Genomic DNA, 7,771 nt, shown 5'->3' with positions numbered 1-7,771 from the left:
TTTTAGTTTCTTAATTTTAATGAACATTTACAGAGATTTTGGATTTCCATTCATTCATTGTTGCACTATTTTCTCTACCACCCCCCCCAGTTCATTTCTTTCCTTTTTTATTATTTCTTGAAAGTCTGTTTTAATTGTCACAATGCCACAGTAATAGTCAAAACCAGTTCTGATTAATCTCCTTGGTCAGTGTGTTCTTTGCCATTCCCTATCACTACTCCCTGAGAGATTTCACCCCATAAGGAAAAGGGGCTGGCTATTCTCTTAGCTACTTTCTGCTGAAAAGGAATGCTGTAGATTTCAGGGTGAAGATCTTCTCTCACTACTGTAAAGGGCCCCTTTGGCAATAGGAAACACATAGACTATTGTGGAGATTGATTTTGGAATTTCAATGCACTGTTATCAGCTGTGCTTTGCTATATGTGTTTATATCCTTGAAGATGCATCATGGAACTGTTGCAGCCTAGAAGACACAAATTTAACTAACAAGTTAAAATTACATGAGTCAAAAATTAAAAGCAATAATATTCCAAGTAGAGGTTCTAACAGTGGCACAAATCAAGTTACAGAGGGAAGGTAGTTCTTAAATAAAAGGCTTATTGACTAGCACTTTCTCTATTATCATTTATTGTTCTTAAGTCCTGGACCAAATTCTATCTACCACTGGGTTGTTTTACAGCTCAAAAGTCCACATGCAAAACAGAGGTGAAGTAAAGAACTGCTTATGAAGATTTCCATCAATTCCAAGAACTAAAAAATAGTGAGAAGAGTTGGGACATCAGAAGGCTTTTAGGACCAAATAATAGGCTCTTGTGTCCAGGAGAAAATGAATATACCTACCAGTAATGTTAATGCTCACCCATGGCTCTTCTGGGAGGATCTGAATTTTTGATGCATCCTCCTTTGTTTCCAGGACCAAATAGTAGGCTCTTGTGTTCAGGATTAAACGAAAATACCAGTAATGTTCATGCTCACCCACAGCCCTTCTGGGAGGATCTAAATCATTGAAGCATCCTCCTTTGTTTCCAGCTGGGAGCTGGGGCCTCTCAGTCCTGTCATCCACGAGGACCTGATATGTGCCACCCTTGGCCAAGTGTCCTTCAGATCCACACTTAAAGCAAGTGAGTGGGAACTTACTCTCTACTCCCTTGACTATATGTGGCTATCATCTGTGACATGGTCTACTGAAGTGGCCCAGCTTTCCACAGTGGAAGCATCTGACCTCCTTTATTACCTTTGTGTGACACTGTTTATGAACAAGACTTCCTTTTCCTGACACAGACCCTAAACTGGCAGCAATAGCTGCCCCAATAATTTTGGCCATTCTCTGGTCTTTTCTCTTCCCTCTAGATCCCAGTTGTTAAAAGACAGAAAAATTTAAACAAATAATTTTGAACAATGTAATCTTTTAAGTTTAAGGCTAGAAATATTAACAATATGATCATTTCCAATCCAGAGATATATGTTTCCAATGCAGTTCCTATTTTCCATAAATGGCGTTGGTGAGAAGAATATTGTAAATGTGGATACAGTTCTACTATTCCTCCTTCATGCCATGATATAGTGTGATTAGCATGAGCAGTTATAAATCCTTTGCCTTCCTTACTCTAACTTAAATTTCTTTTATTTAAAATTATTATTAATTTCAGCAAAAACTTAGAATTTGGATTTCCATTCATTCATTATTGTACTTTTCTCCCCTCCCAACCCTCCTCTTTGAAAAATAAAAGAAAAATTCTTTCATTGTTTTATAAACCCTCTCCTAGGTTCACTCCATCACGTAGCTTTCGTTCTAGACTCCTGTCATGACAAAAATACCTAACCACATATCTCTTTTAAAATGTTTTCTCCCTCATCTGTTTCAGTGCAGTATACATTATTGAACCCATCTTTCTCAGTCTCTCCCCAACCCCAAGTTCAGTCCTGTTTTACAACAGTGGCACCATGCAGTATTTGTCCTTTTGACTGGGATACTTCACTCAGCATAATGTCCTCCAGAGTCACCCATTTTGAATAATATTGCATGAGTTCCTTGTTTTTCATTGCAGCATAGTATTCCTTTGTATTGATATACCACAGCTTCTCTATGCGTTTGTTTGTGTGGATATATCCACAGCTTCTCTGTCCATTCGTTTATTGATGGGCACTTACATTGTTTCCAACACCTTGCTATTGTTTTGTTTTGTTTTTTTTCTATAATTATATTTTATTAATTTTCATAAACATTTACAGAGATTTTGGGTTTCCATTCATTCATTGTTGCACTATTCTCTCTACCCTCCTCCCAGTTTGTTCTTGTCCAAATGCCACAGTGCTTGTCAAAGCCAGTTCTGATTAATCTTCTTTGTCAGTGTGTCCTTTGCCATTCCCTATCACTCCTCCCTGAGAGAGACTTCTCCCTGAGTCATAAGGAAAAGGGGATGGCGTATTCTCTTAGCTACTTCCTGCTGAAAAGGGATGCTGTGGGTTTCAGGGTGAAGATCTTCTCTCACTACTTCCCTTTGGCAGTAGGAAACACATAGATTATTATGGAGATTGATTTTGGAATTTAGATGCACTCTTATTGATTGTGCTTGGCCGTACATGTTCATATCCTTGAAGATGTATCATGGGGGTGTTGCAACCTAGAAGACACAAATTTGACTAACAAGTTATAAGTACATGAGTCCAAAAATTATGGAAAAGTAAAAGAAAAGATTCTTTCATTGTTTTACAAACCCTCCCCCAGGTCCCCTCCACCATGTAACACCTTGCTATTGTGAACAAAGCTGCAATAAACGTGGGTGTGCATATATCTGCTTGGATGTCAGTTATGGTCTCTTTGGGGTATATTCCAGTAATGGAATTGCTGGGTCAAATGCTATCTCTATTTGCAACTTTTTGAGAAAGCACCATACCGCCTTCCACAGTGGTTGCATCCTTTTACACTTCCACCAACAGTGAATAAGGGTTCCAGATTCTCTACAGCCTCACCAGCATTTGTTGCTTGCTGTTCTGTTAAATTTTGCTATTCTGACTGGGGTGGGATGATATCTCATAGTTGTTTTGATTTGCATCTCTCTTAGAGATAGGGATTTTGATCATTTCTCCATGTGCTTGTTAGCCATCTGAATGTCGTCTTTGGTAAAGTGCCTGTTCGTATCCTGTGACCATTTTTCAGTTGGATTATTTACCTTTATTTTGTTGTGATGCTCAAGTATTTTATAAATTCTGGATATAAGCCTTATCTAATATGTCATTACCAAATACTTTTTCCCAGTCGGTGGCTTCCCTTTTACCCTGTTGGAGAAGTTTTTGGATGTGCATAGGGATTTGATCCTTAGACGATCCCATTCATCTACTTTATCTTCTCCTGCTTGTAGGTGGAAGCAAGGATTTTGAGGCTTCATCTGACATACTTTGAACATGTTACAAGGAGGAACCAATCCTTGGAGAGGGACATCAAGCTTGGGACAGTGGTGGGACAGCGCAAGAGAGGAAAACTCTCTACTAGGTGGATTGATTCAGTTACTGGGGTAATTGGAGTAGGTGTGTTGGAGACAATGAGATTGGCACAAGACAGATCAGAGTTTAGGGCTGTTGTACATAGGGTCGCTATGAGTTCCAGGAAACACAACGGCACATAACAACAACAAGGAAAGTTATAGAGTCAAAGAGAAAAGTGAAAGACCTCACCGAAGTGGAGTGATGCAATGAGTACAATAGTCTTAAGCATATCAGAGATAATGAGGAAGATGCAATATAGGGCAAAGTTCAGATCTGTTTTTATAAGGTTGCTAAGAGTTGTATATTACTAGATGCCATCTAACAACAAGACTGATGGGAGCTTTGGTGGCTCAGTGGATAAAAAGTTAGCTTTCAACCCAAAGGCAGGCACTTTAAATGCACCAGTTGTTATGTAAGAAATAGTGGACTAATACACTCTTACATGATTTACTCCTGTTTAAAAAAAATCAAAACAAAACAAAACAAAAAACCCCACAAAAAACCACTGGATGGCCAGGTATGAGTTCAGTTCTAATTTAATGGTACTAAAATAGTTTTCTAAGACTACATCTGTTTTACATGTGTGAAAACTGAGGCCAGATACGTTTAATCTACATATTTAAAATTAAAATTTGTAGATGAGAAATTGAAACTATTAATTTGCCCTCTTCTATATTACTAATATCACACACTAGAAAAATCTTGCTGAAGATTATCTAGAAAAAACTTGAACAGTACATTGACAGAGAACTACCAGAAATAGAAGCTGGGTTTAGAAGAGGTTTTGATACTAGGGACATTATTGCCAATGTCAGATGGATCTTGGCAGAAAGTAGAAAGTACCAGAATAATGTCTATCTGTATTTCATTGGCTATGTAAAGGCATTTGACTGTGTGGATCATAATTAATTGTGGCTAACCTTGAGGAAAATGTGAATAACAATCTATAATATGCAGATGACACAGCCTTGCTTGCTGAAACCTCTCCAGCGTGCTGAAGAACAACAATGTCAATTTAGATACAAAGGTGCACCTAATCCAGGCCATGGTTTTCTCAATTACTTGTTATGCTTCAGAAAGTTGGACAATGACTAATAATGACAAAAGAAGATTAGAAGATACCTTCGAGTTGTAGTCCTGGAGAAGAGGCTTGAACAATCCATAGACTGCCATGAAAACAAAAAGGTCTGTCTTGAAGAGGGAGAAACCAAGTCTCTCCTTTGTGGCTAGGATTTTGAAGCTCTACCTTATTTACTTTGGCCATGTGGCCAGGAGAGATTGGTCCTTGGAGAAAAATATCATGCTTGGAAGGGTGGACAGACAGCGCAGCAGAGGCAGACCCTGGATGAGATGAATTGATATAGTAACTGGGGAAATGGGGAGGTGATGTGTCAGAATTACTGAGACTGGCTCAGGTCAGGGAAGGGTTCAGAGCTGCTCTACATGAGGTCTCTGTACATCACAGGTGACTTAACAGCAAATAACAACAATAACATACTCTGACAGGTTTTGAAACAGAAATGGCATCCACTTCCTAAATAACCTGCCTCTGGAAACTCTATGAACTTTGATAAATGCCAATAGTTGTAGAGAGGCTTCAGACCTTTTGTTCATAGGGTCGTTATGAGTCATGCTCAACTTGAAGGCAATCAACAACAACAACATCACTTTCTTATGTCTTGTTACTGAAAGAAAAATACTTTTAAACATCTATGTGTATCGGTACCAGTCTGACATGAAGTAACTCATCTGATGTAACTTTGGGCTTCTTTAAATACACATGAGCAAATGCTAGTTATGCAATTATCTGGCCTAATAAGCTTCAACATGCTTGGAAAGGCAGAAGGTCTGCAAAGGAGAGGAAGACTTTCAACTAGATGGTTTGGCACTGTGACTGCTACAATGGGCTTTAGTGTGTTAGAAAGTGTGAGGATGGCACAGGATAGGATAAGGTCCAGATCTGTTTTTCATGGGATTTCTATGGGTCATACTCGACTCCTCACTATGGATCATACTTGACTTGATGGTACCCTATGAACAACAACAGTATGTTTTAAAAATCAGTTCAAGACATATTGTAAAGATCTCTAATCTCAAGACTATCTTTCCCCTCCAAAGAAAGAGATAGATCAACTAAGATAAACTTTCCAAAAAGAACAGCATAAGATCCACACACTGTGTCTGATCTCTCCTAAACTGCAATAACCTATGATTCTTTGTTTCTTGAGTGTTCATTCATTTTTAAATTTTTTTCCTTTCTTTTTTATTGATTTCTTACAAAGTTAGTATACATTGTGTTTCACACTATTCTTTATTCACATTGTGTTTTATATAATCATTCACATACATTATATTTTATAAAATTAATCATCATTGGATCTTAACCATCATTTCCTCTTCTTTTTACCTGGATGCTTCCTGTTTCCTTTCCCCCCACACTCCCACCACCAAACTATGCAGCATTGAAGCATGTATTAGCCACATTTAAAAGAGAAGAAAGAATTCTTTGATTAGGTCTATAGAGAAGTGGCAGCACTCTGTAGTGCTTTCTCCCTCCAAAATTTTAGTGATAATATGTTCTGCTTATTTAACCAAGCTGAAACTAAAGAAGGAAAACCTAAACTTATATTGGAAACAACAATAACAGGTACTTCAAGTGCCTGGTGTATAAGAAATCTCACTGGAAATCCCAATTTCTATTTGGTAATCCTGACACTAGTCTAATTTGGCATATTAATGCGTTTAATTTATTGTTATATTGTTAAGTGCCATCAAGTTGCCTGCAACTTATAACGACCCTATGTACAAGAGCCGTAAACATCATTCTATCCGTGCCAAACTTGCCGTCTCAAACACACTCATTCCCACCACTCCAATCACAGAATCGATCCATCTCATCGAGGGTCTTCTTCTTCTGTGCCGTCCCTCCACTCTCACATTTAATTTAATTCAATTCCATAAAAACTAAACTAGCCACTTGCTCTGTCGGTGGTGCTTAGATAGATGTATTGAGAAGGAAAATATTCACACTCTTTGGTACTTCATACTTGACCACACTTTCTGCCTCTGAAAGTGATAGAACTTACCAAGTTTTTGTACTCACAAGATGGGAAATTATTGAGTCTTGTTTGTTCCAATGCATACTTTGAAATTATGAGGAGTTATCATAACGAAATGTTTCAGTATAACAGGGACATTTATTTCTGTTCTAAATCACAAGCAAGTATAATTAATCTGTTAACAATTTTACACCTAAAGTGTGCTGAACTAAATATATTTGTGTGAAGATGACATACTAGAGAAAGTAAAAGGGTTGGAATAGGAAGACAAAGTTGTCTATAATGTGCTAGGAGCAATACACCATATCAGCAATTTACTATAGTCTCAAAATCCCTTGGGAAATATTTCTTAAAATATCCCTGAGCTGTAGTATTCTTTGCAATTGTCTGCTATGCATTGGAGAGGTAGACAGTGACTAGGGATGATAGAAAGAGAATTGATGCCTTTGAGGTGTGGTGTTGGAGAAGAGTGTTGAATATACCATGTACTGCCTAGGAGAACAAACAGGTTTGTCCTGGAGAGGGTGAAGCTGGGATGCTCCTCGCAGGCAAAGATTCTGAAGCTTTGTCTGACATGTTGCAAGGAGGGACCAGTCCTTGGAGAGGGACATCATATTTGGGAGTGTGGAGGGGCGATGCAAGAGAGGAAGGCCCTCAATGACATGGATTAATTCAGTGATTGGGGTAGTGGGAGTATGTGTGTTGGAGACAGTGAGGTTGGCACAAGATAGAGAAGAGTTTAGGGCTTTTGTACATAGGGTTGCTATGAGTTGCAAGCGACTCAACGGCACATAACAACGACAGCTAGCGAAAAAAGTAATAATAAATAAAAGGCTACTGACTGCAGTAGAAATTTTCTTAACAATAATAAAATCAAACCAGTACCAAAGAGATAAAGACAGAGAGTTGAACTGTGTTCTGTGTGTACACCGTGTTTGTATAAGGGAGAATTTACTTAGTGACACCAAATAACAGATCGCCAGACATTTCTTCTGAGGAATATCTGAGAATAATTGAAACCCTTGACACTCAGTCAGCAGTCAAGCTCTTTCTTAGCCATTTGCAGTATCTCAAGACTCCTAAACCAAAATGGATTGTTAAAATATAAAACAGTTAAGAGATTATATGTCTGTCAAGATGTGCCTTTCCTTTTGGTAGTTATCTAAATTTGAGGATATATCAAAAATAGAAATGACAATGAAGGTGCATCCTTTGAGATAATTTAC

This window comes from Elephantulus edwardii, unplaced genomic scaffold, assembly GCF_000299155.1.
Source record: "Elephantulus edwardii isolate Elephantulus edwardi_28Jun2011 unplaced genomic scaffold, EleEdw1.0 scaffold00451, whole genome shotgun sequence".
NCBI classification, from domain to species: domain Eukaryota; kingdom Metazoa; phylum Chordata; class Mammalia; order Macroscelidea; family Macroscelididae; genus Elephantulus; species Elephantulus edwardii.
This window is presented reverse-complemented; position numbering follows the sequence as displayed.